The sequence below is a fragment of the Polypterus senegalus genome, chromosome 3 (genome assembly GCF_016835505.1).
Source record: "Polypterus senegalus isolate Bchr_013 chromosome 3, ASM1683550v1, whole genome shotgun sequence".
Taxonomy (NCBI): domain Eukaryota; kingdom Metazoa; phylum Chordata; class Cladistia; order Polypteriformes; family Polypteridae; genus Polypterus; species Polypterus senegalus.
This window is the reverse complement of record NC_053156.1, coordinates 143,007,332-143,033,891: the sequence shown is the minus strand read 5'-3', so window position 1 is coordinate 143,033,891 and position 26,560 is coordinate 143,007,332. Positions and strand designations below refer to the sequence as shown.

At 38.4% G+C, this 26,560-nt stretch overlaps 1 long non-coding RNA gene across 2 annotated transcripts in view; it reads left to right on the top strand.

The window, feature by feature from the left end:
* The window catches only part of LOC120525587, a 33,687-nt gene extending 27,712 nt beyond the window's left edge, over positions 1-5,975 (top strand). The window contains exons 3-4 of one of the 2 annotated variants that reach the window (XR_005632972.1): positions 3,943-4,109; positions 5,643-5,975. This is a non-coding gene — a long non-coding RNA (uncharacterized LOC120525587). The remainder of the gene's footprint in view (positions 1-3,942; positions 4,110-5,642) is intronic. The other variant, XR_005632973.1, reaches the window with a different exon arrangement.
* Positions 5,976-26,560: the final 20,585 nt, after the last annotated feature.

Below are 26,560 nucleotides of genomic sequence, written 5' to 3'. Positions count from 1 at the left end.
TTCTTTTAAAGTGTGTTACGTGTTGTGCTGAAGAACCCATGTTTATGACTAGGCCGGCTTCCCTGGCATTGCACCAATAAAACTCATTCCTTTCGGAACCCATAATGACGTGTAACACCACTAGGTGGTGACATGTACCAGCAAGTTCCCAGAAGTGCCATCAGGAGCCTTAAAGTGCTTTTACAATCAATTGATAATTTTTAGTTGGCACCAAATGTTTTTCTTGGTTGCCTATTTTGATACAATGCATGCATTTATATTTCTACTCTCAACTGTGTTTTTATGAACGACTGTGGAAGCACAGGCTTCTTTAATCTTCCGGTCACCCGTCCATCCATTTCAACCCACTTGGGCCATTTTAGTATTGCGGTAAGCTGGGATCAACCTTGGACAGGATGCGAGTTCAAATACTTCCATACACCCACACTAATTAACCTAACATACAAGACTTTGTGGATGTGGGAGGAAACTGGAATCCTCTAAGACAACCCACACAGATATGAAAAGATTATGCAAATTTCTTAGACACAGCCCATTTTTTTAACTTGAAGAGAAAAATATATCATTAATTGTAACCTCTGTTAAGTTTTGAAAAAGTTGATTATTTGTGGTCTGTTAAGGCAATGCGTTTACAAAGGGGATGCTTCCATGGAGCTTTTAACATAAAAAACATACTGAATCATACGGTGCTTGAAGGTAAAAGTCAAATTCTATCCTTGTTTATAGGAAACAGTGTGGGAGGTGATTTTTCCTATCTGAAAATTTCTTTTTTTTTCAACAAAATGAGTAAAACCCCATGGATTATGTTCTGTTTTTTTAAAAGGAAAAGAGCTCTGACATATTGCCCACACTTTTTTTTTACACCGTGCTATTTTAAATGTTCATTTAATACATTTTTAGTGGGAATATTTATTCTAATATTATTCACAAAGATACAAAGCTTTAATTTCTTCAGATCTGTTCACTTTTATTTAGGTCCACTCCGAGTATTTTCTTCTCTTGTGCTTAGACCTGATAGGGACAAACAAATATTCTATTAAAACTGTTTAATTATTATGCTAGCTAATATGAAAGTTAACTGCATTTTCCCTTTTTCCCCATCAGGCCTACTGAATCCTAGTTTTTGGTAATTCATGCAGAATGGAGAACCAGGATGTGTTAACTTTATAAGTCTATTGACCCATCTTGCCAGATATTAAAAAATGCAGGCGAATTACTGTTGTATACTAGAGTGAGATGTGTTTTTATGACATCCTATGAAACCAGAAGAACAGTAATTGCGTACCAAAGGATACCTGAATACCCCACTGTGCATTGATCAAGTGGATACAAATGGATCCACGTGATTAATGTGGACCAAAGTAAAGAAGTAAGGGTGTTGTTCTGAAAGGGACAGTTGAACAAAGGACATGGAAACAGATGAGAGCAGATAGAGTGCCTGTTCAAAAGAAACCCACCCATGGCAACCATAACAAAATGTCAGTGCCTTCCTGAAAAGACGACAAAATGGTGCTGCCTATGTCATGTAGAAAATGCAAGTAATCTTCTTCATCCTCTTCTTTCGGCTGCTCCCATTACGGGTCACCACAGTAGGTCATCTTCTTCCATATCTTTCTGTCCTCTGCATTTTGTTCTGTTACAACCATCACCTGCATGTCCTCTCTCACCACATCCATAAACCTCCTCTTAGGCCTTCACCTTTTCCTCTTCCATGGCAGCTCTATCCTTAACATCCTTCTCCCAATATACCCAGCATCTCTCCTCTGCACATGTCCAAACCAATGCAATCTCGCCTCTCTGACTTTTTCTCCCAACCGTCCAACTTGAGCTGACCCTCTAATGTACTCATTTCTAATCATGTTCATCCTCATCACGCCCAATGCAAATCTTAGCATCTTTAATTCTGCCACCTCCAGGTCTGTCTCCTGCTTTCTGGTCAGTGCCACCATCTCCAACCCATATAACACAGCTGGTCTCACTACCGTCCTGTAGACCTTCCCTTTCACTCTTGCTGATACCCTCTGTCACAAATTACTCCTGACACTCTTCTCCACCCATTCCCCCTGCCTGCAATTCCCCCTACAATTTATGTGCTATATATGGTACATGTGTTGAACATGATGGCAAACAGGTTGAGACATTCCTGTAAATCATCTTGCACATATGAAGTATGTTTTGTGAATAAATTGTTTCTGCCATTGAAATGCTAACATAATTTTGACACACGTGCGCTTGGGAGGCAGTCTGAGGGTAAGATGCGGGGTCAGGGATTGATGAAGTGCACTTAATGTCTCTTCTCCTTTACCTAAAGATCACCACAACCAACTCCCGCACTACCTTCCTGACCATGCCCTCCTGCTGACCTAATTTTTGCCAACTTGCCAACTCCCTCCTGGACCCGTCTCTTCCTGCCCACCATCTATAAAATCCAACCACCTCACCTTACTAGTCAGTCCTGCTTTGGACTGTTTATGGCATTCGTAGTCTGAATCACAATCTGATTGTATGGGTGGTTACCTACCAGGTAACGCTTGTGGTTGGTGAGCAAGTCGGCTAACATCTGCCACGGTGCCCTCTTTCAGTTGCAAGAAGCAGATCATAGAATGGTTGAAATAGTTTTACTGTCAGATAACGCAAAGAGTATGCAACACGTGTTTCGTCCTAATTCTGGGCTTATCAGGCACAAGCGTTACCTGGTAGGTAACCACCCATACAATCAGATTGTGATTCAGACTACGAATGCCATGAATGTAATTACCTCGATCTACATGCTGTCAAATGAACGAACTACACGCTGTGGTGCAACATTAGAGGCTTCGCCTCTGACGCTGACGTCTGAGGTTCGTTTCCCCGAGGGGGGTGGGGGGTGCAGTGAGTGTGTACGCCTGATATATATATATATATATATATATACAGTATATATACATCCATCCATTATCCAACTCGCTATATCCTAACTACAGGGTCACGGGGGTCAGATGGAGCCAATCCCAGCCAACGCCGGGCGCAAGGCAGGAAGCAAACCCCGGGCAGGGCGCCATCCCACCGCAGCAGTATAAATACATATAAAATAAAAATAATAAGAATAAAATAATAAGTAGCAATAAAAACTAAATTGTTACCTTGGAGTATTAATAATTTGTGTGTATAATAACAGTCCAAAAAGGAGAATAAATCAGTCCTGAGCAGTTGATCATAGGGGTAATAGAGATTACATTTCAGGAAAAATTTAGGCTGAAAAATATATTTGTGTGGAATTAGATAACCCTGTACTACCTTCCAGATGGTAGTGGGTAAAATAGAAAATGTTTTGGGTGTGCTGTGTCTCTGATGATGCTGGTAGCTTTCTTTTTCAGTCACTAACATAGACACTATACAGATGCAAGAGGCCTGTCCCAATGATTCGTTGAGCCACCTTCACTACACAATGCAGATCCTTCTGCTCGGTGGCCATGAGCTACCAAACCGTAAAGTCATGCAGTGGGAGAGGATACTGTTGATGGTGTTGTGGTAGAAGTTAATGAGGAGTTGTTACTACGAGTTAGGCCTATTTCAGTTTCATAGGGAAGCAGAGTCTCTATTGGTTCTTTTTGATGAGGTAAGAAGTGTTAAAGGACCGTGGCATTTGTTTTGCTTTGTAAACTCAAAGAAACTTGACGTTCTGCACACCATGTGGAGGAAGAGATGGTATCTGTTTTTCTGAGAACTATGGTGATCTTCTGTTTTAGATAATGTTTAGGATCAGCTTGTTGTCCTTGCATCATTCAGTCAGGAGCTCCACTTAATTTTTGAAGGTTACTTCCTCCCATCTGAAATTTAGTCTATTGTGTCATCATTGAATTTAATTATAGTATTGGAAGGATAAATGGAGGTTCAGCCATGGGTAAAGTGACTAAAGAGCAATGGGCTGAATATGATGCCCTGCGGGGTTCTTGTGTTCAGCATGTAGGTAGAAGTGTGGATCCCTTCCCAATCCTGATGCGCTGTTATCTGTTCAAGAGGATGTCCATGACTCAGAAGCAGAGAGAAGTGTCCAAACGAGCTGACAAGTTTTTAAGGAATTTGGGAATTGAATGAAGAGCTAAAATCCACAAATGGGATTCTCACAGGTGCGTCAAAACCATATGGATTGCAATTGAGACTATCCTCTGTAGATTGGTTTACATAATACAGTAGACAAACTGATGGTGGATCTGATGTGAGAGAGCACCAGTCTCTCAAAGCACTTCATAATTATTGGTGTAAGAGCAGTAGTATAGATAGTACATAGGGTGCCCATGGCCCCCCATATAATATTAAGGAAAAGAAGTATAAAGATATTAAGAAAAAAAAAGTTTAATAAAATGTGGGAATATTTTATTGAATAGTTTTTTTTAAATGCATTTTTGTACTTAACAGGTTTAATTTGTGTAAGAGGATGACATTAACTTAACAGTTTGCTGAAAGTTCTTTCAGCTGTTCCTACTAATATAGTAATTGTCAAAAAGAAAATATATACAGTACAAACAGTAGGCAAGCTTAAAGCTGGTGCAAATACACAAACAGAATTTATTGCACCTTGCATATACAGTATCTATTACTAGAAGCAATACATTCATACATATGAACTAAATCATAGATTCACCTCATTCTGAGCTGTGCTGCCTTCCGTCAACAATATAAATGGATCCACCTCGTTCAAAACTTTAACTGCCGCTTTCCAAAACTATTATATTCTGTAAAAGAACTCCCATAACACTTTTTCATGTGTCAGGTAACAAGTACAATAACATTCATACAATTTTGACAAAGACTGGCCCCAGCTCAGCATAAAATTCAGTTGTTTTATATTCTGCACTGCACATGACTTATCTGAATTTTCATATTATTATCACATTATGGACTTCAGTATCCTTTGGTTTGTGCAAATGTTAGGAAGCTTTAGTGCCTTTTCAAATGCAGAATAATAGTTTTCAATTATCCATCAGTGTGATGTGATTTATAATTCCAAAAAAACAAACAATTATATTAGACTAACTACAAAATTAATTTATACAATCAATATTTTCACGTTTTTAGATCACTTACATCTTCTAACCAATCAAGTCATTTAAGTTTAATAAAACTCTGAGGCTAATCAGACTGCAAAAGTTTTGGTTTAAACACATTGTTGTAACCAAACAGATTGCACTGTTTCTTCCTGCAAAGTAGATCACTGCTTTTGTGCACCTGGTTTTCTTATTTTGGCAGTCAATGTCTTCAATATATTTTCAGTTGACTATTTGGCTGTGACAAATGTTTTAATAACCGTACATTTATTGGATTTTGTCAATGACTTTGCCATTTGGTCCTTCAATTTATGTGGCACTTTCCTTTGACAACAACCATCTTGACATGTTGACAGCTGGCACTTGAAGTTGCTACATGATTGGATGGTTGTAGAATGCACACTTAGACAGGCCATGAACACAGTGTCTTTAGCATCAATATATATTAAATGTTTTTAATTTTATTGTGATGGTAACCTCTGCCTATGAGACATTTAATGTATATATTGTCACACACGCGTGCTTAGGAAACCGTCAACAAGCCCAGAGGTAAGTGAAATCCCGCGAGACATGGGGTTTGTGTCAGATACTAACACCTCTACCTTCTATCTTCAGATCCAAGGAAGAAAAATAATGCTTACCTTCTCTGTATCCAAGCTCCCAAAATGGCTACTCCACCCACGAAGATACCACTTCTGGTCCTACTATGAAGATGCCAGCCCCGTTTCTCTTCGATAATTTCACTTCCGGTCTCAACCTTATGGTGTCACTTACGTCCCTCTGCTGTGACGCCGTGTCTGGTCCAATCATTTTCAGCCAGCATTTTGCCCTATAAATACCTGTGATGTAACCATTTTTGTTTATCAAATGTTTTGATCCCTTAGATGAACGTCTAATCGTTTTGTTTGCGTCTGGACGACATTATATGGGGCTACCACCCCAAACCTTTTTGAGTAGTTTGACTGCTTATTACAATATTTAATTAACCTTATATGTTGCTTTCATCCTTTCACTTTCATATTTTGCTTTCATTTCCGGTGTTTAAAATCACCCATCTGGCTACCAGAATGAATTACCTGTGTGCATCTTATGCAGCCAACAATGTAGTATCAAGTTCTTCTGCATTCTCCAGCTTTGGCCCTGGTTTCTTCGTTGGATTCAGGTGAAAATGGTCAGTGTGAGTGTGATAATATGAGGATAAATAAATATGAAAATTGCACAGGAATTACAAGGGATAGAAGCTGACGCAATACAACATATTTGTAAAGGCTTATAGGTAGTTCAAACAGACACAGCTCAGAACTCTGCAGTTAGTCTAGCTGAAGCCAAGGTCAACTGAACATGGGTCCATCGCTTTGAGCCGAAAAGCAAGAGACAAAACATGGAGTCTACATTAAAGAAGAAATCCAAGTGATAGTCCTTCATTAAGAAAATAATGATAACCTTTTTTTTGAGACGTAAGGGATTTTATTTTGGTGCATTTTCAGAAAGATGGATAGTCAGTGAGCAGTGCAACGTACTGTGCTATGCTTGGAGAGAAACTAAAACCTGCAATTTGTTGCAAAAGAAGAGGAATGCTGTGGAAAACAGTCTTGCTGCTCCAAGTCAATGCACGTCCTCATTCAGTGGCCACAATAGTGGAGGCAGTGCAACAGCTGCAACTTGAACATCCTCCGACAGCTCTGATCTAACACCATGAAACTATTACATCTTCGGCCTACTTAAAGAGGCTCTACATCTTTGCAGGTTCACCTCTGAGGATGAGGTTAAAGCAGCAGCGCAGACCTGGATTTGGGAGCAGCTGAAAAGCTTCTGTCAAGGGATGAAATAGTTAGTGGAATGATACAAGAAGTGCATCGACTTGTAGAGAGATTACATGGAGAATTGATATAACCGTTATGTTCATCTGCTCACAGTTTAGTTGCCTTTACTTTTTTATTCTCCCTTGTATGTTAAAGGGAGGAGAACCACAGCTTACAGAATTCTGATGGATCAGTTATATCTGAGCTGTGCTTTTACATTACATAATCTTTACCTTGGGCTACTCGAAACTAAAGTAGTTCAGTTCTCTAAGTGTGTCATACTAGGACATGCACTTTAGCATGGCAGACGCTTATTGCTTTCTCTGCAGCTTGTTATAGCTTAGTAACAGGAGCTGATTACCACACACTAGATGTAGTCACATTTGTGCATTATACTCCAAAATGTAAGGATTCCTTTTTTGCTGTGAGAAATTTTTATTTGATTTTGTTCAGTTTTCCTTTCATCCAATTATTTTTATCATTCTGATGACGATGAAATGTTGACTCTATTTTAACCTCCAAAGGCACAGCCCTAACAACCAGATATTGTGTCACCGTCAGCTCCTAAATCCTTCTCATACATTTATGAACTTTGCAAGCATTTTTAATTGGAGGGGGGCCAGCATTTTTAAAAATGTTCAATTTTTTGACAAGCACAAAAGAAAGGGATAAACAAAAGACAACAATGATATCTAAATGTAAAACATGGGAAACCAAAGTCTGCTCCCTCACTGGGCCCATGTTTAAAAAACGTGGAAAGCCTTGTTTTCATGGCAACCGTAGTAGTCACAAATAGGAGGGATCAATGACAAAAAAGAGAATGGAAGGTCTAGGGATTAAAACAAGAAGAGTACCACAAAGCACTGCTGACTCCCTCACGTTCTCCTCCAAGCCTGGCTTCTCTGCTGTCTACAAGTGAACCCTTGCCCCAACTCACCTGTCAACACTAAGGTCACTGAGCCTTTTGCTTGAGGCAGCTTTAAAGTCTGTGGAAGAAACCCCCTGAGGAAATAGGAATAGTTCAATCAATTAGATTTTTATTCAGTCACAGAAGAGTACCTGGATTCTACATTGCAAGACAGAAGAGCAAAGTTTCATTTTTCGATCGGCTTTTATATTTTTTCTTCCTCCCCCTTCCCCTTATTTATCAATAAAAACATAATATTGTTTACTTAAGCAAGTTATTTTATTACGCTAGTGGGCCATCTGTTCTTATTTTTTTTACATGTCAGATAGACCCTAAAGAAGGAAAGGTCATCTTTCCTGTGTCAAATTTCCTAAGAAACTGGAAATTGTCTTTTGGCTTTTGTCAGCTCACTGCACCCTGTCTTATGACAGACGCCTGTATGAATCACCTGCCGTTATAACAAAACGGCTTTGTCAGCTATTAACCCTAAGTAGCTTGCAAGCAGTTCATTTTTCTTTCACAAGTCCCAAATGAAATTTCTTCTATTTAATTCCTGAACCACTTTTGATATTTTAGTGAAAGGTACATTAAATGTAGTGGCTTCTCAATATTAAGTCCTCCAGGCCACCTGTGGTGGCAGCTTTTTGTCCCAAACCACTCCTACCTTAATTAAGCAAGCCATTATTGTCAAGGTGCTCCATTTTTTAAAACCAAAGTATAGACTGGTTATGCTATATTTTACAGGATGAGGCAGACATCTATATGTGTTAGATGAGTAAGAATTCAATGTTTTTACTTTTAATTTTTTAATTTTTATTTTTTCATATTTTGGTTATTTAGACATTTTACTAATAAGCACACAGGTAGGCAACACTGAAGTAGCTACTCCATTCTGAATCAGTCGTGCTGATGTCTGCTCTGCTCAATGTTGTTAGTCTGTACTCAGATACAATTAAGAAAACAAACTTCACAAAAATATTTAATTAAAAAAAGTAATAATTTAAAGGTACAGAGATTATATAAATTTGTCTTAATTTTATATAACTGTAAATCTAACACTATGCACTTTTCTAAATGCAAAATAAAAGGACAAGATAATTAATTAATTAATTAATTAATTAAACAGTTAAATAGCCAATTACACAATTAAATCAATTAAAGGTAACAATGACTGACTGATTGAGAAAATGGTTGGAACAAAAACCTGTGACCACAGGGAGCCCTGAGGACTGAATATTGAAAACCACTTCATTAGAGGTTAATTTATATAACCTGGGTGAAGCAATCAACGGAGCCAAATAGGAGTGAAAGGCAGGACACAGCTAAAGTCAATACAATTAAAATCTAGGAAATTAGCAACTATCAGGAAAAAGGCAGCATGATGATGCAGTGGGTAGAGCTGCTGCCTCGCAGTAAGGAGACCAGGATTTGTGCCATGGGTCCCTCCCTCCATGGAGTTTGCATGTTCTCCCTCTGTATGTTTGGGTTTTTTCTGGGTGCCCTGATTTACTCCCACAGTACAAAGACATGCAGGTTAGATGAATTGGTGATTCCAAATGGCCCTAGTGTGTGTTTGGGGGGAGTGTGTGTGTGTGTTCTCCCTGCGATAGACTGGCGCCCTGTCTAGGGTTTGTTTCTGCCCTGTGCTACCTGGGATAGGCTCCAGCAGACCCCTGTGACCCTATTCAGGACTACGCAGGTTAGAAAAATACTGACTGAATAACTACCAGGAAAGATTTAAGGGGATAGTCCAAACAAATAAGCCAAAAGACAAAAACCTTGCAAAAAAATTTCCAGGGAAACTAGTTTTCTCAAGCTATAAAAAGTGCAGACAATTAAAAAGCATGCCTGTGCCTTTAAGTTAAGATGAACGTAAAAACCACATGACTATGCCCTATGATGTTGCATGTACACACATAGGAGAAGCACCTAGCAACATTTAGTATCATAGCAGACAGATATGGAAAGTGTGATTCTTGATGATGTTACTAATAGGACTAATATTAAAAACAAGTAAAACAAAATCAAAACATTAAACTTTAGAATATGATCACAACACTTGGGGACAGCCATCTATTACTCATTTTGGTTTTGTTTTAAATTTTTTATTATATTTTTGAATTTTCCTGTACTTCTTTCCATGAACATACAGTAGGATTCCAAAGCAAGCATAGCTCAATTTTTGACCATCATTTTTTCCTAACTCAATTACTTGGAGGTGCTAAAGTATTTTGAGTCTTCCCAGACACTATTTTGGTATTCCACTTTTTTGCCTTATTTTTGAGGTAGAGGTATGGTTTTGTAGATTGTGACCTGTAATGTTATAGTTGAATCAATGTAATGATCAAAACATAATGCTTTATGGTTTTCTGAGTTTGCAGATGAAAACTTCAATCTTTGGAAAGTGTATGTGGGGTTAGCAATAGATTTGCTGCTTCTAATTCTTTGACTTTGATTTTTGGTTTTTGTATTAAGCTACACGACAGATCAAACAGTCTTTATTTTTAATGAACTTGGCTAGACGTTTGACTAACACTTCATCTCCAGGTCCGTTCTCATTAAAAACTGCCTCCTGTCGAGCAGTACACGTTCTTCCTTCAGTCAAATACATATCATGCACTCGCTTGTTGGGATCAACACAGAGACTAATTAACCCAACGTAAATGTCTTTTAAATGTTTTAGGAAATCGGAGTACTTGGAATAAACTCAAGTGGACATAGGGAGATTGGTAATACTCTACATAGTAAGGTAATAGACTGGGTCTAATATTAAAGAGGGCTTTGTTAGGCCTTGCTCTTTCAGATTTTTGTTCTGCACCCCCTTCAAGTACAATGGAAACATATCATCAGAACACAGCCAAACCTTTAGATTGCCAGTCAGATATTATGTTGGCATTTACTGGAATACAGTACTATCAGAACTACAGTATATGTAACCTCAGTTTCATTACTCTGAGCCATTCAGAACAGACACTTCAAAAACTGTATCCTGTCAATCATACTATTCAAATATACTTAAACAGTGTACATTTTAGGACTCTTGATTGTTCATACTAGATGAAAATAAGTGCCTAATCTTATAGTAACATGGGAGCTTTGCTAAGACTATTTCACTGATTTCCAGTCAAAGGGCTGGCAGTCAGGTCATGTCTCCTGAAGTTGTCAGTCAACTTTACTAACCAACGGAACCCCATGCAATAAATACAGTAATGTAATTTTTCACAAATGAATGTAAAATCCCACTTGTATAATTACCTTTGCAAAGAAAAGTGACTGCAACAAAATGGTGAGCTGAACTTCTAACTAACTTCTGCATGCAGGGTGGTAGTGCTGTTCATAGATTCCTACCCTGCAGGAAAACATAATTTTGTATCTTGAAGTTGTTTAACATCAGTAGCCCAGAAGTGACACAAGCACATGGTTCTTTTTGTAGCAGTAACCACACATCTTGCTAAAGGGGGAACATCAAATCAGTTGCAATTACAGTAAATGCCACTGTGCATCAATACACACTGCCTCTGTAATAGATGGCCTACTAGTAAATGCCATTAACTTACTTAGACCCTCAAAGCACAAAAGAGCCTACATATCTTATCCAGTTTTATTAATAGATCCAAATTATCCACCATATCAGAAAGCACTCATCTCAAAGATTAGCTTATTAGACTGGAAAACCTATAAAACATTTCTAGAGCTAACATTAAAAAGTCTAGCATACCTCAATACATTATTCTATTACAATAAGGATTCTAGCAAACTAATCATGAAGCAAATCTTTACTTTTATACAAGAAACAAAACTATTTCCAAGTTAAAACATTTTTTTTAAAAATATGGCATCTGCACCTTATGTTATCTATTGCTAATAGATCACTTATACTGTTAGGTGTGTGCTTTATAACAGTATCATATTTGACAGGTTCTCAGGAGAAAGGAGTGGCAAGGCCCACCAAGACAAACAGAAAAACAGAGAAGTGTGACATGACAGGAAGACAATGTTTTCTCTGAACAGTTTGGGACAGGCAAGATAGCAAATGCAAGGGAGGCTGACTGTCCTTGTGGGTGCAGGATGAAGCTGAAGAAGAAATGCATAATATTTATGGTTGAATGGTGCATCATATGGCTCAGGATCAGAGGGAAAATGGAACCACGTTGGCCTTTACAGTAAATGCCGAGATCCAGGAAAAGAGCCAGAAGACCTCTAGTTCTTGTATTTACATTTGGCTTTGTCTGGGTTCTCAGATTTCCTGACATGTTAAAATGTTGGTGGGTAGGTCAGGTTATTCAGTGACATTAAATTGTCCCCATGTACAGTTGTGTTCAAAATAATAACAGTGTGTGAATAAAAAAGTGAATAAAGCTCAAAATCCTTATAATAGCTTTTATTTCCATACACGCAGATGCATTGGGAACACTGCACATTCTGTTCCAAATCAAAACATGAAGAAAAATATTTCAAATTTGTGTTAAAAGTGAAGAAAAGTAAATAAAAAGCTGTTCAAAAAATAGCAAACTCAAACATTCACTGTTTAAACTGAAAAATGTTTCAAGATTTTGCTTTCCTTTTTTTCCAGCTCAGAATGATTGGACTACATTCCACAATTCTTCTGCATTTCTTGGTTTTGCCACTGAAACAGCATGTCACCCCATATGTTTTCTATTGGGTTAAGGTCCAGGGACTGGGCTGGCCAGTCCATAACGTCAATCTTGTCGGTCTGGAACCAAGATGTTGCTCATTTACTTGTGTGTTTGGGGTTGTTGTCTTGTTGAAACACCCATTTCAAGGGCATTTCCTCTTTGGCATAAGGCAACATGACCTCTTCAAGTATTCAAACTGATCCATGATTCCTGGTATGCATTAAATAGGCCTAACACCACAGTATGAGAAACCTCCCCATAATCATGATGCTTGTTCACACCATGCTTTACTATCTTCACAGTGTACTGTGGCTTGAATTCAGTGTTTTGGGGGTGTCTGCGGCCCCTAGACCCAAAAAGAACAATCTTGCTTTCATCAGTCCACAAAATGTTGCGCCATTTCTCTTTAGGCCAGTCAATGTGTTCTTTGGCAAACTGTAACCTCTTTAGCACATGTCTTTTTTTCAACAATGGTACTTTGCTGGGGCTTGTTGTCAATATCTTGGCCTCACATAGGTGTCTTCTAATTGTAACAGTACTCACAGGTAACTTTAGATCTTCTTTGATCTTCCTGGAGCTGAACATTGGCTAAGTCTTTGCCATTTTGACTATTTTTCGCTCCATTCGAATGGTAGTTTTCCATTTTCTTCCATGTCTTTTAGGTTTTGGTTGCCATTTTAAAGCATTTATGATCATTTTAGCTGAGCAGCCTATCATTTTCTGCACTTCTTTATATGTTTTCCTCTCTCCAATAAACTTCTTAATCAAAGTTCGCTGTTCTTCTGAACAATGTCTGGAGCAACCCATCTTACTCAGATTTACAGAGAGAAATGCACTATAACCAGCATGTACAACATTTGCTGCCTTCCTTCCTTAAATCGGGTCGTAATTGACCCCTGTTTTTTCACAGAATAAATGACCTCATTTATTGAACTCTGCACTGCTATTTTTTTGAACAGCCTGCCTAATATTCCCTTTTCTTTACTTTTAACACAAATTTCATACATTGTTTCTTCGTCTTGATTTGGAATAGAATGTGCAGTACTCCCAATGCATTTACGTGTATGGAAATAAAAGCTATTAAAAGGATTTTAAGCGTTATTCACTTTTTTAAACATACTGCTATTATTTTGAACACAACTGTACATGGGGTCAATTTAATGTCACAGAATAACCTGACCAATCCACCAACATTGTAATGTGTCAGGAAATCTGAGAACCCAGACAAAACCAATTGTAAATACAAGAGCAACTAGAGGCCTCCCGGCTCTTTTCCTGGATCTCAGCATTTAAAGGCCAATGTGCTTCCATTTTCCCAACTGTACCTAAGTGTGTGCATGTGAGTGAATGTGCCTCACAGTGAGCTAGAGCTCTATACAGGTTTGGCTCAAGAATTGCAGCAGATGATGTACAGTGCATCTGGAAAGTATTCACAGCGCATCACTTTTTCCACATTTTTTTATGTTACAGTCTTATTCCAAAATGGATTAAATTCATTTTTTTCCTCAGAATTCTACACACAACCCCATAATGACAACGTGAAAAAGTTTATTTGAGGTTTTTGCAAATTTCTTAAAAATAAAAAAACTGAGAAATCACATGTACATAAGTATTCACAGCCTTTGCTCAATACTTTGTCGATGCACCTTTGGCAGCAGTTACAGCCTCAAGTCTTTTTGAATATGATGCCACAAGCTTGGCATACCTATCCTTGGCCAGTTTCGCCCATTCCTCTTTGCAGCACCTCTCAAGCTCCATCAGGTTGGATGGGAAGCGTCGGTGCACAGCCATTTTAAGATTCGGATTCAAGTCTAGGCTCTGGCTGGGCCATTCAAGGACATTCACAGAGTTGTCCTGAAGCCAATTCTTTTTATATCTTGGCTGTGTGCTTAGGGTCGTTGTCCTGCTGAAAGATGAACTGTCACCCCAGTCTGAGGTCAAGAGCACTCTGGAGCAGGTTTTCATCCAGGATGTCTCTGTACATTGCTGCAGTCATCTTTCCCTTTATCCTGACTAGTCTCCCAGTTTCTGCCGCTGAAAAACATACCCACAGCATGATGCTGCCACCACCATGCTTCACTGTAGGGATAGTATTGGCCTGGTGATGAGCGGTGCCTGGTTTCCTCCAAACGTGATGCTTGGCATTCACACCAAAGAGTTCAATCTTAGTCTCATCAGACCAGAGAATTTTGTTTCTCTTGGTCTGAGAGTCCTTCAGGTGCCTTTTGGCAAACTCCATGCGGGCTGCCATGTGCCTTTTACTAAGGAGTGGCTTCTGTCTGGCCACTCTACCATACAGGCCTGATTGGTAGATTGCTGCAGAGATGGTTGTCCTTCTGGAAGGTTCTTCTCTCTCCACAGAGGACCTCTGGAGCTCTGACAGAGTGACCATCGGGTTCTTGGTCACCTCCCTGACTAAGGCCCTTCTCCCCCAATCGCTCAGTTTAGAGGGCCGGCCAGCTCTAGGAAGAGTCCTGGTGGTTTCGAACTTCTTCCACTTACAGATGATGGAGGCCACTGTGCTCATTGGGACCTTCAAAGCAGCAGAAATTTTTCTGTAACCTTCCTCAGATTTGTGCCTCGAGACAATTCCTTTGACTTCATGCTTGGTTTGTGCTCTGACATGAACTGTCAACTGTGGGACCTTGACCTCTAAATCATGTCCAATCAACTGAATTTTCCGCAGGTGTACTCCAATTAAGCTGCAGAAACATCTCAAAGATGATCAGGGAAAACAGGATGTACCTGAGCTCAATTTTGAGCTTCATGGCAAAAGCTGTGAATTCTTATGTACATGTGCTTTCTCAATTTTTTCATTTTTAATAAATTTGCAAAAATTTCAAGTAAACATTTTTCACGTTGTCATTATGGGGTGTTGTGTGTAGAATTCTGAGGAAAAAAATGAATTTAATCCATTTTGGAATAAGGCTGTAACATAACAAAATGTGGAAAAAGTGATGCACTGTGAATACTTTCCGGATGCACTGTAGGTATAAGCTCTGGCCCCCACAACCCTAACCTTGGATTAAGTCAGCTTAATAGATAGAAAACTGGTCGCCAAATACAGAGACAGAAACACTTCATTAGAAAACTGGTCGCCAAATACAGAGACAGAAACACTTCATTAGTGAGCATAATGAACTGATAGAGCCTGCCATTCTGCTATATGAAGCTTGAAGCTTTCTAATCAGATGAACTGATTTTTTCCCCTCTCCCCACTGTGGCTGTCATAAGATAAATGGTTAGCTCTGGTTACCCCTTTGCATCAGCTTTTGCTCTTTAAATATCTCACTTCTGTGGTCATTAAGCATCTCTAATGGCCTATAGCATGTTTTCAAATGCTCTAGCTTCTCTTGTTTCAATTGATCTCTCTCTTTCCACAGTCCATTATTCTCAAGTCTTGATACTAGTTTTTCCTCTTTTTCTCATATCTGTTAACTAATACTAAATATTTTTGTACTATAAATTTTGTTTTTCAGTTAACCACTGCACACTAATTCTGTTTATTTTGTAAAACACCTCTAAATGATCTATTCCATTAATAACACTATACAGAATAAAGATGGTTTAATTGACATTTGTACAATACAATACAATACAATTTATTTTTGTACAGCCCAAAATCACACAAGAAGTGCCACAATGGGCTTTAACAGGCCATGCCTCTTGACAGTCCCCAGCCTTGACTCTCTTAGAAGACAAGGAAAAACTCCCAAAAAAAAACCCAGTAGGGAAAAAATGGAAGAAACCTTGGGAAAGGCAGTTCAAAGAGAAATTTATAATGGATAATGCTGCTGCTTCATGGATGCAGTGTCCTGAGTTTGTACCCCATGTTGCCCTGTTGTCGTCTGTGTGAAGTTTACATGTCCACCCCATGTCCCTGTGCATTTTCCTTCAGTTTTCCTCCCACATTCAAAAAGATTTGCAATTAGTCTAATTAGCCAGTTAGCTATTCCAAGCTTCTTCAAGTGTGGGTGTCTTGAGTGGGCCTTGCGATAGACTTATGTCCTTTCCAGTACAATCTAATATTTTGTTCCCAGGACAGGCTTCAGCCAACCCCAAAACCTTGAGTTTGATTTAAGGGGTTTGAGAATATTAATATATATCAATTAGAATTTACTTTATCTGGATCACTGTAGCTTCTGAGAAAACGTATACTGTACTGTAGATAGGAAAGTGGCACAATTAGACTAGTGTGCGTCACAGAATGGTTCAGATCAGTGGTTGTCAAACTGTGGGGCGGGCTCCTGTAGGGGGGTGCGAAGTAACAAAAAGGGGGGCGCGAAGATGTGAAAAAAACAAAACAAGAATCAAAAATATAAAAAATACATCTATTGAAACCAAAGCAAATTAACTTAAGCTACATTCTGATACTAGAAAAATAAATATAGAGTTAGATAAATGTCGATAAAATTTAAGTAGGTATAATAAAATATGCATCTATGATATATCATTAATTAAAAAAGAACAAATTGGTATTAGTGGGCTCCTTTCAAAAAAATATTAGAGGGGCGCGATTAAAACTGTTATGAAAACTTGGGTCACAAATTCTTAAAGGTTGAGAAACGCTGGTTCAGATGAACCAGGATGAGTATTTCTTGTATGCCACTGTATTGCTTTAAGCACCAAGTGACAAGGGTCCTCTGTGTTTGTTTGATTATGGAAACTGAGTGGCAGGCAGCACAGGAGCTGCAGTACTAATAAAATACACAGCGTCAGTTAAAGACTTAGTAAAGACAAGTGCATCTTGTTCCTGCTCTGATCTACCGCTGCTTAATTTTTGCTCTCAGAAAACCAATTTCAGTTAAAGTTTGATAGAGTTCTCAACATTACTTCTAGCATGCCTGAAGCAAATGAGTAAAATGACAGAAATGTTCAGTTGCTATAGCCACACTGTGCTGCTGAAACGCACAGTTTGCATATCAAAAGTTGTGTGTGTGAAAGCAGAGATACTGAGGCAGTTAGCCGTTGAGCATCAGACTTGCTCTAGCAGTTCACTCGTACTTTTGATCAAAGGTTTTCTTCTCGATGACTATAGACTTTTTTTTTCGATCCTGAGGGATGAGTTGGATGCTAATATAGAAACATAAAAAATTCTTATGAAGTAAGTATGCAAAGACAGCTGCTATTTAGGAACTAACTCAGATCGAGAACAGCTGTAAAGGTTGTGTGGCACTTGGATTAAACCAGGCCCTGGTCATGACTTGTGATGAATTACTTACACAGTCAAATTTGTAGCTTTAGATGTAGTGTGAATATTAACACAATGACGACTCTCAATTAGTACCTGAATGCAATTACTGCACTTGATCTCAAACTAACATAGTAAATACTTTGAGTGACATCTACAGTATTAATTAGTCCAAAACACACCATACTGTGTATTATGCAACACAATCATTGTATCATTGCAGTGTGCACATCAGCATTTAACAAACATTTTCAAAACCAAAGTCATTGGGGAACAGAGCCTATCCCATCAGCACTTGAACAGGATGCCAGTCTATAATAGGGCACATACACCCACATTCACACTTGGCACAAGTTGAAATCAACAATTAACCTTTGTGCATTTGGAGTTGTCAAAAAAAACCCAAACAAACAAGGAAGAACATACCAACACCACATGAGCCCGACACAGGATTTAAATTCAGGATTCATGAAACAGCAGCATTATCCTCTACACTATGAGACCACTAAACAGCTATGCAGTATACATTGTGTAAGAAGTCGAATTGCATGTATTTGAAGAGGTGACACATACCACGAACTACTTACTAAAGAGAAATATTGTATTAGAAGAGCTCAGAAACACATTTAAATATACTAGCAAATTATTAGAATCACAGCTCATACATAAATATTTACATATCTTAAAGTAATCATCTTAATCTTTACTTACTTATGGTCTAATCTTTCTATATATATAAAAGCCAAATACCACTGACTCACTCATCACAAAATCTCCTGAACCATGAGGACTTGGGAGTTTTGGAATGTAGGTTACCCTTGGCCAATAGGTGCTCACTAAGAAACGGTTTTAAAAATTTTGTGGTCCAAGCACGAAATTTCTTATAGTTTTTTAGACCCATTTGTATGTCTGTCCGGTTTTTACGACAGAACTACTTAACGGATTTAGATCAGGTTTTATTCTATAATTTAATTGAATATTCCGTTGATTTTGCGACTTTCTCATCATGCTAAGTATCATAGTTCACTTGTGGTACTGATTTATCATCGGGCTGCAGGGAGAGCGGGCGGAGCCCTCCTCACTCACGCATCTGCCTCGGGACGTAACCTTAACTCCGCTTAGTTAGCGAACGAAAGAATTACTTAACGGATTTAGATCTTTTTTTTCCATAATTTGTTTGAACATTCCGGTTGATTTTGTGACTTCTCTCATTGCGCTAAGAATCATAGTTCTCTTGCAGGAGTGATATATTCACGGTAATCAGAGACAGAGGCTGCGGGCCGAGGGGAGGGGGAAGAGGGACGTCAGGAGTAGAGAGCTGCACTGGGCCCTCCTCACTGTCCTGTTTCACTAATATACAGGTGAAGCCATGGGGGATGGCTAGTACAATATATTTCTTTTTTTTAAATGCCTTTAGTATGCATTTGACTTCTGTTCCTTTGCAGTCATAGGTAGTTGGAATTGTAGTATATGGACACACATCATAAGTAAACAATTTAATAATTCATAAAAAAAGTTTAGTTCCGTCAATAAGTGGCAGATAAATTGTTAATTATATGTACTTTCTAAATTTATGAAAATCATGGCCTTTTGCAGTCCAAAATATATTGTATGTATTGTATTGTAATGTAAAAATGAGTGTTTCCCTATACCATTGTTCTTCCCTCTGGTGGTCTTTCTAAATCTCTCCTCAACTCCGTCTCCTGTCTTATGATTAGTGCAGCCAGAAAAGGTTCTGGCTCCTTGCGGTCTTAAAGTGGAATAACTAAGAGTCATGACAGCAAACAGAACATTTAAAGAATAATGATCAACAAATAACAGGATCTTTTCCAGAAGGTTGTCAATGACAACCATATTCATTTTCCTTAATTGGCTTTTCAGGTTTACAATGGTGATTGATCGGTCATTTTATTGAAAAAAGAAAAGTAGCCCTTTTGTGCATCATCTCTCTAGAGCAGAGGTTCTCAAAATCGGTCCTGGGGGCACACTGTGGCTACAGATTTTTGTTCCAACCAGCTTCTGTTTTTAATTGGACTCCTGGGCTAATTAAGTGATGTGTTATTTTCCCAGATTCTGTGTTTTGGGAACAATATAGAAATTAGATAATAGTTTGGTTATATATATATATATATATATATATATATATATATATATATATATATATATATATATATAATTAAAATGTACTAAGCAGTTATATGGGAATAATGTATTTTTTTGTTTTTAAGAATATTTTCATCTTGATTTTCATTTTATTTTTCCAAGTGTTTAATTAATCCATTATTAATTAGTGGGTCTGATGCTAAAGTACTTGCAGCCTTTGATTATTCTGTGTATTTTGCCAGTGTGTCTGCTCTGCTCATTTTTATTTGTTATTAGTAAGATACAATGAAGGGGGAAAACTGCACAGAGAAAGGACAAAATTTAATGAAAACAACAAAAGTGAGTTAAGCATTTAAATCTATAGCAAAAACAACAATATTTCTAAAGTCTTATAAATTTTTAAATCATGTTGCTGTGTTTACTTAATGTAGAATAAGAGAAGAGAAAAAAAATGAACAACTAATTAATTGAGATCAGTTTTATTAGTTGTTGTCACTGATTATGAATCTGGTTGAAGCAAAATCCTGAAGCCACAGTGGGCCCCAATAATCAATTTTGAGAACTCCTGCTGTAGAGGACTGTTAAAGATTTGCTACAGTCATCCTCCAAACTAAACTAAACTTTGATTATTTCTTTTAATTTACCTTATGTTCCCAACTGATACTACATTGTTAACAACCTTCAGAAAGAACATGCTGTAAAATAGGCTCTGACTGCCCAGCGGAAGGTCTAGGAAAGCACGGGGCAGATTATCAACACCACTAGTTTTAGTTTTTTTTTACTCTACTGTGTTCACAGTTTTAAAGCAACACTGAATGGCAACCTGTCATATATCTATTATTTCTTACCTTCATGCTTTGGAATTACACATTTGTGTTTTTTATTGGTTTTACAGTTATTCTGCATTGATGATATAACATTTTCTAAAGATGTTACCATGTCACGTGTGCCGTCACCATGCCATGCCTGATTGTGTAGTTCGGTGACATTATGAGTGTCATTTTACATATAAGTATGTGATTTAAGAGCTTCCCTCTCTGAGTTTTGATAAACCTTAGGGATATCTTGGGAATATGTGCATTGCTGCAAGAAAAATAAGTAGGAAGAAAAGAAATACATTGATTTAGGTTCTGAGTTGGTGATTCTTTTTGAATATGAAGTTTGTTTTCACTGCAGTAGCTTGGCTTAAAAGATATTTTGCTGAAGGGAATGGAAAAGAATTAAGACTATAAATTTATCTAGTGTTGTGATATTAACAGTCATTTTTTCTGCAATAAATATAAATTAATATAACAACCTATTCTACTTCATTTTTGAACCATTAGCATCAGTTCAATCAGTTCTTGTATGTTGGTTTTCAAAGAGCACATACTTAAACATTTAATAAGATAAAATAAAGTACAAAACTGTGCTACATTTACATCATTCTCAATACAACTCAAGGTCGCTTGAGGGATAGAGCTTGAGCACAAGGCCGGAAACAGCCTCTGCACAGGGAGTCTTTCCATTTCTGGACCTACTCTTACAGACACACCAACACTCACTCAGGGCTAATTTGGAATCACTTAATAAACTAATGCCATGTAACCAAACTACACTCAATGATTAAATATTGACAGAGGCATAATAAGATACTGTAAGTATCTGTTACAATAAGAGCTGAGATATGTTCACTTAAAAATGGAAGAAAGGAAAACAAAAACTCTAGTTAATAACATTGCTCTAAATGTGGGGAATGTGTGGTCCATGCCTGTTTAAAATAGGGACAGTCACAGCTCTGTTGATCTAGAACAAACACATTCAGCCTTCTCCCTGCCATTATATACTTTCATAAATGAATGCTATAGTACTAGGGTGTTGTACCGTGTTATGAGAAGTCAGGCAAAAGGACACCTTTTATTGGCTAACTGAACCGATTACAATATGCAAGCTTTCGAGGCAACAATAACCTGCCTGAAGAAAAGGTCTCAGTTGCCTTGAAAGCTTGCATGTTGTAATCGGTTCAGTTAGCCAATAAAAGGTGTCCTTTTGCTTGACTTATCATTACATAAATGAATGCTGAAGTCCTCAACAGTATAACCTGAAATGATACAAGAAGGTTTGGTGTTGTGACAACAACAGTTGAATTATAAGGCTTCCAGTCACTCTGATATCTCATTGACAAGGGTTGCAGTCTGGCAAAACAACAGTCATAACAACTACAATTGAATAAAAAAAATGAAAAGTGTGGTGAAAATGCATGAGAGGAAAATTCACCCTGATTAAAGGCAAGGTTAGAGGCTCCCCCATGCATCCAAAGGGCTTGTGTTTGGCCTAAGTAAAAACGGACATTAAATTAAAAGGTAATGATAAAGAGTATCACAAAACAGATAATTCACACAATACTCACTTCAATATACACTTTCATTCAAAAGTTTCACAACCCCTCAGTTTGTCTTATTTTTACTTAAATTAAAGCAGTATAAAGCTGATAAAGGGGCATTGGAATCATCAGATTGAAGGGTCTTTTCATCATACAGGATGACCAAGAACTGACTCTGCTGTAGAATGCCTAGTAGGAGTAGACAGTCAGGTGACCGATGTCTCCAGAACTCTGACTATATGTCTGACTCTCTTCTTACAATTTCATCCCCTCCATTCTCAACTGGCCATGGCTCTACAGTTAATTAATGGACAGATATTGTTAGTTACCATTTACATTAATCAGTTTCTAGTTTGTTTTCTGTGTATTTTAACAAATACGTAGCTTTATACTTGTATGTCCTAGTTCTGTATTTAGTGATCAGTAATTTCTTTTCTTGCATTTTGCCTTGGGAGTTCTTGCAACACTCTACATCTGCACTTGTTGAGGAGCGCTGTGCAAGAATAGATTATATTGTATTATTGTATTGTATTTCTGAGGTGGCAATGACAGATTAGCCATCTAGCTGTGAGAAGAGGACTAATTGTATTCTGTCTTGTGTGTTGACACCCATTGCATGCCCAACCTACCTGGAAGATTGGATGTCTCTCTTTTAATTGCCCTTCCCAAGAATTGAGGCATTCTTGTCCATTGAGGCATTCTTCGTGTGATATTTGGTGCTGCCCAGCCAAAATATTTTAAAAACTCCTTTCAAATTAATTAGGTAATGCGAACTAATCATGAAATAAATGTATTTGCACAGTGTGCCTGGTGACAGAGCATGTCAGCATCCATTAAAAACTGGCTCTGTCTTGGATTTGTTTAATTTATGTGTGAAAACCTATATTTCCTGAGTGAAGGGCATTGGCCAAATGTGAATGTATGTTAAGTCCTTGAACTTTAGGCAAGCAGTTGACCTGAGGCTGTCCTTTAATTGACTGCTTTCAGATTTTTCTGGGGTCACAGCTCTCTGTGCCACTGAGGCTCCCACATTTATTGACAATGATTTAATATATTTTTAGCTTTTTTTAATTTAATGTGATTGGATAATCGTCCATGACCTATTTAATGATCACGCCCATGGTTTACAGTTCACACCCACCATTAACGAAACTGCAAATGTGTAAGAGTGGCTTTACGGAGATGGCAAAATTACACCTTTTATTGGTTAACTAGAAAGAAGGGGCCTGAGTTCTATTCATTATCCACCCCGCTATATCCTAACTACAGGGTCATGGGGGTCTGCTGGAGCCAATCCCAGCCAACAAGGCAGGAAACAAACCCCAGGCAGGTCGCTATCCCACCGCAGGGCACACACACTAGGGACAATTTAGAATCGCCAATGCACCTAACCTGCATGTCTTTGGACTGTGGGAGGAAACCAGAGCACCCAGGGGAAACCCATGCAGACAACATGCAAACTCCACACAGGGACCTGGGAAGTGAACCCTGGTCGACTAACTGCAAGGCAGCAGTGCTACCATTGCGCCACTGTGCTGCCTGCTTGCATACTTGCATATTGTAATCTTTCGAGTTAGCCGATAAAAGGTGTCATTTTTTCTAGACTTCTCAAATAGAACTTCAGAAAAAGAAAACAATTTGGTTATTTCTTTAATGAAATACCCCCTCATAAATCGTTCACTTGAAGTAAAAAAGAAGATAAAGGAGCTGGGACCACACCAACCTGACTTAAGAATTCAGCAGTAGGAAATTGATTGAGGACTTTTCCCACTCTTGTTATGACAAACAGTGTGGTGTAAATAATGCAACTTTTTACTTTCCCTGTTTGCTGTGTCACAGCGTTTTGGACAAAAATGGGGGTATGAGACCTAAAACATCTTTCTGAAAAATGCAAGCAGCATAAAAGTAGTCACAGTCCTCTAAACCAGCGCTGATCAACCAGTGTTCAGTGGCACAGTGGTGTGCTGTGAACGCTACCCCAGGTGTGTTGTGAAAGTAATAGTGTAGTGCATTTGAGTCTGAACCTGAGAGGGACAGGCTCTGCATGTGGTTGAGAGCTGTCTGAAAAGAATAGGTCTAGCCGGAAAAGCTGGCATAAAAGCAGCTCTGTGGTTGCTATGTTGCAGACACAGCACTTCAAGCACTTAAGACACGTCTCCAGGCTGCTAGAGGCCATCTGCCTGGGTGTGTGGTCGCCATCAAGTCTCACAGGACCAATGGGTAGTGAGCATATGAGTTGCCTCTAAGGCAGAGAGGGGCGGGAAAAAGGGTGAAGCAGCTGGAGATGCCACCAAAGTGCTTGCTAAGTGCCACGTCTGTGAATGCTGATCTTGGAGCTCCTTTTTAACCAGCTTTTCTGGTAGTCGCCCCACTTTGGGCAGTTGAGCAAGTGTATGACAAATACCTGTATATGTGTTTGTGGTTAATAAGATCATGGTGTGCCTTGGGATGATTTTGGTTACAAAAAGTGTGCCACTACAGAAAAAAAGGTTGGACAGCACTGATCTAGACAATAGTACAATTTTATTTGTTTTTGGCAGTTTTAGTGAAATGACTCAGTTTAATCAAAATATAACTGAGATGTTTTCAGTCCTGAAGGAAAGGTGGGCAAAACATATATTCAAGGAAATATAGGAATCCTAATCATAAAAGCAGAATAAGATTTAGGTTGGATTTGTCCTGTGGGTGTAGTACAATACAATACAATACAGTACAATACAATTTATTTTTGTATAGCCCAAAATCACACAAGGAGTGCTGCAATGGGCTTTAACAGGCCCTGCCTCTTGACAGCCCCCCAGCCTTGACTCTCCAAGAACACAAGGAGCAGCTCCCAAAAAAAACCCAGTAGGGAAAAAAATGGACGAAACCTCAGAAAGGCAGTTCAAAGAGAGACCCCTTTCCAGGTAGGTTAAGCGTGCAGTGGGCGTCAAAAAGAAGTGGGTCAATACAATACAATACACAGAACAGAACAAATCCTCAATACAGTATAAAAATCTAAATTTTAGAAATACGTAGCAGAATTTAACAATGGATGACATCACATAATATGATTTGGATTTGTTTAGAGTCCTGGAGACCTCAGCCATCAAGCTGCCTCTCCCATTTGGCCATTTCACAGCTGAACCAGTGCTGGGTCAGCCAATCCGATGAAAGGACCCCTCTTTCCCATGATTCCAGCGATCCTCCATCAGGGATGACTTTACCATAAGCAGGCACAACAACTTGGCAGGTGGGCCATGGCACCAAGTGCCACATTTGAGTACCGTGAAGTGAACATAATAGGTAAGGGTTAGTATGAAATTATAACTGTCATGTTACTTATGTTTTAGTGCTAATAACTAACAACAGAGATGCAGTCTGTACAGGTAATCAGCAGCTCTTGTCAGGATATGCTAAACTGAAGTAGTGAGTCTTCTGCCAGGATTTAAAAGCTGAGACCGAAGGGGAATCTCTTATAGTAGCAGGCAGACCATTCCACAGTTTAGGGGCCCTGTAACTAAAAGCTCGACCTCCCATTGTTATTTTATTAATCCTTGGAATCATAAGCAGACCTGCGTCTTGAGATCTTAATGTGCGCTGTGGTTTGTAAGTCATTATAAGTTCAGACAAGTAAGCTGGACTTTGGCCATTTAATGCTTTATATGTTAAAAGGAGGATTTTGAAATCTGCCCTAAATTAAACCAGGAGCCAGTGTAAGGATTTAAGAACTGGAGTTATGTGTTCATATTTTCTTGTTTTTGTAATAATTATTGCAGCAGCATTTTGGATTAACTGGAGGCTGTATAAAGAACAGTTTGAACATACAGTGAACACTGCATTGCAGTAGTCAATCCTACTAGAAATAAATGCATGAATTAATTTCTCAGAATCCTGTTTATTTAGAAAGCGCCTTCATTTCCTAACATTTTTAAGATGGAAGAAACATGATTTGGACAACTTTGTAATATGTGCTTTAAATGACATGCTAGAGTCAAAGAGAACTCCGAGATTTCGGTCTGATTCAGTAAAATTAATGGTGATTCCAACTGAGTTAAATGATGACAGAATATTGTTGTGATCAACGTCATTTCCTCCAACAATTAACATTTCTGTTTTATTTGTGTTTAAAGACAAGTAGTTCTCGTCCATCCAGTCCTTTAATTCACTAACACAACTAATTAAAGACAACATTTGAGAAATTTCATTTGATCTAAATGAAAGGTATAACTGGGTGTCATCTGCATATGAGTGAAAATTAACATTACCTCACAATACAGAAAAATTCAGAAAATTCAGAAAAATCAGAGGACTAGTGATTGTATGATGCAGATTTATGTAATTCAGTGGAAATGGGCAAGGACTGGGCACTCTATTAGCAGAGGCAGAATAAGATTTAGATTAGACTTATGCTATGGGTGTGTTATAAAACAGATAGAAGTCCATGTTATTGGAAGATTACAGAGGTAGGGGTGGTGTGGGTTTTAGCAGAATGGGAACATTGGGCAAGCTGTCAGAAGACTGGGCAATTTATAGAAAGGTGTAGTATGAA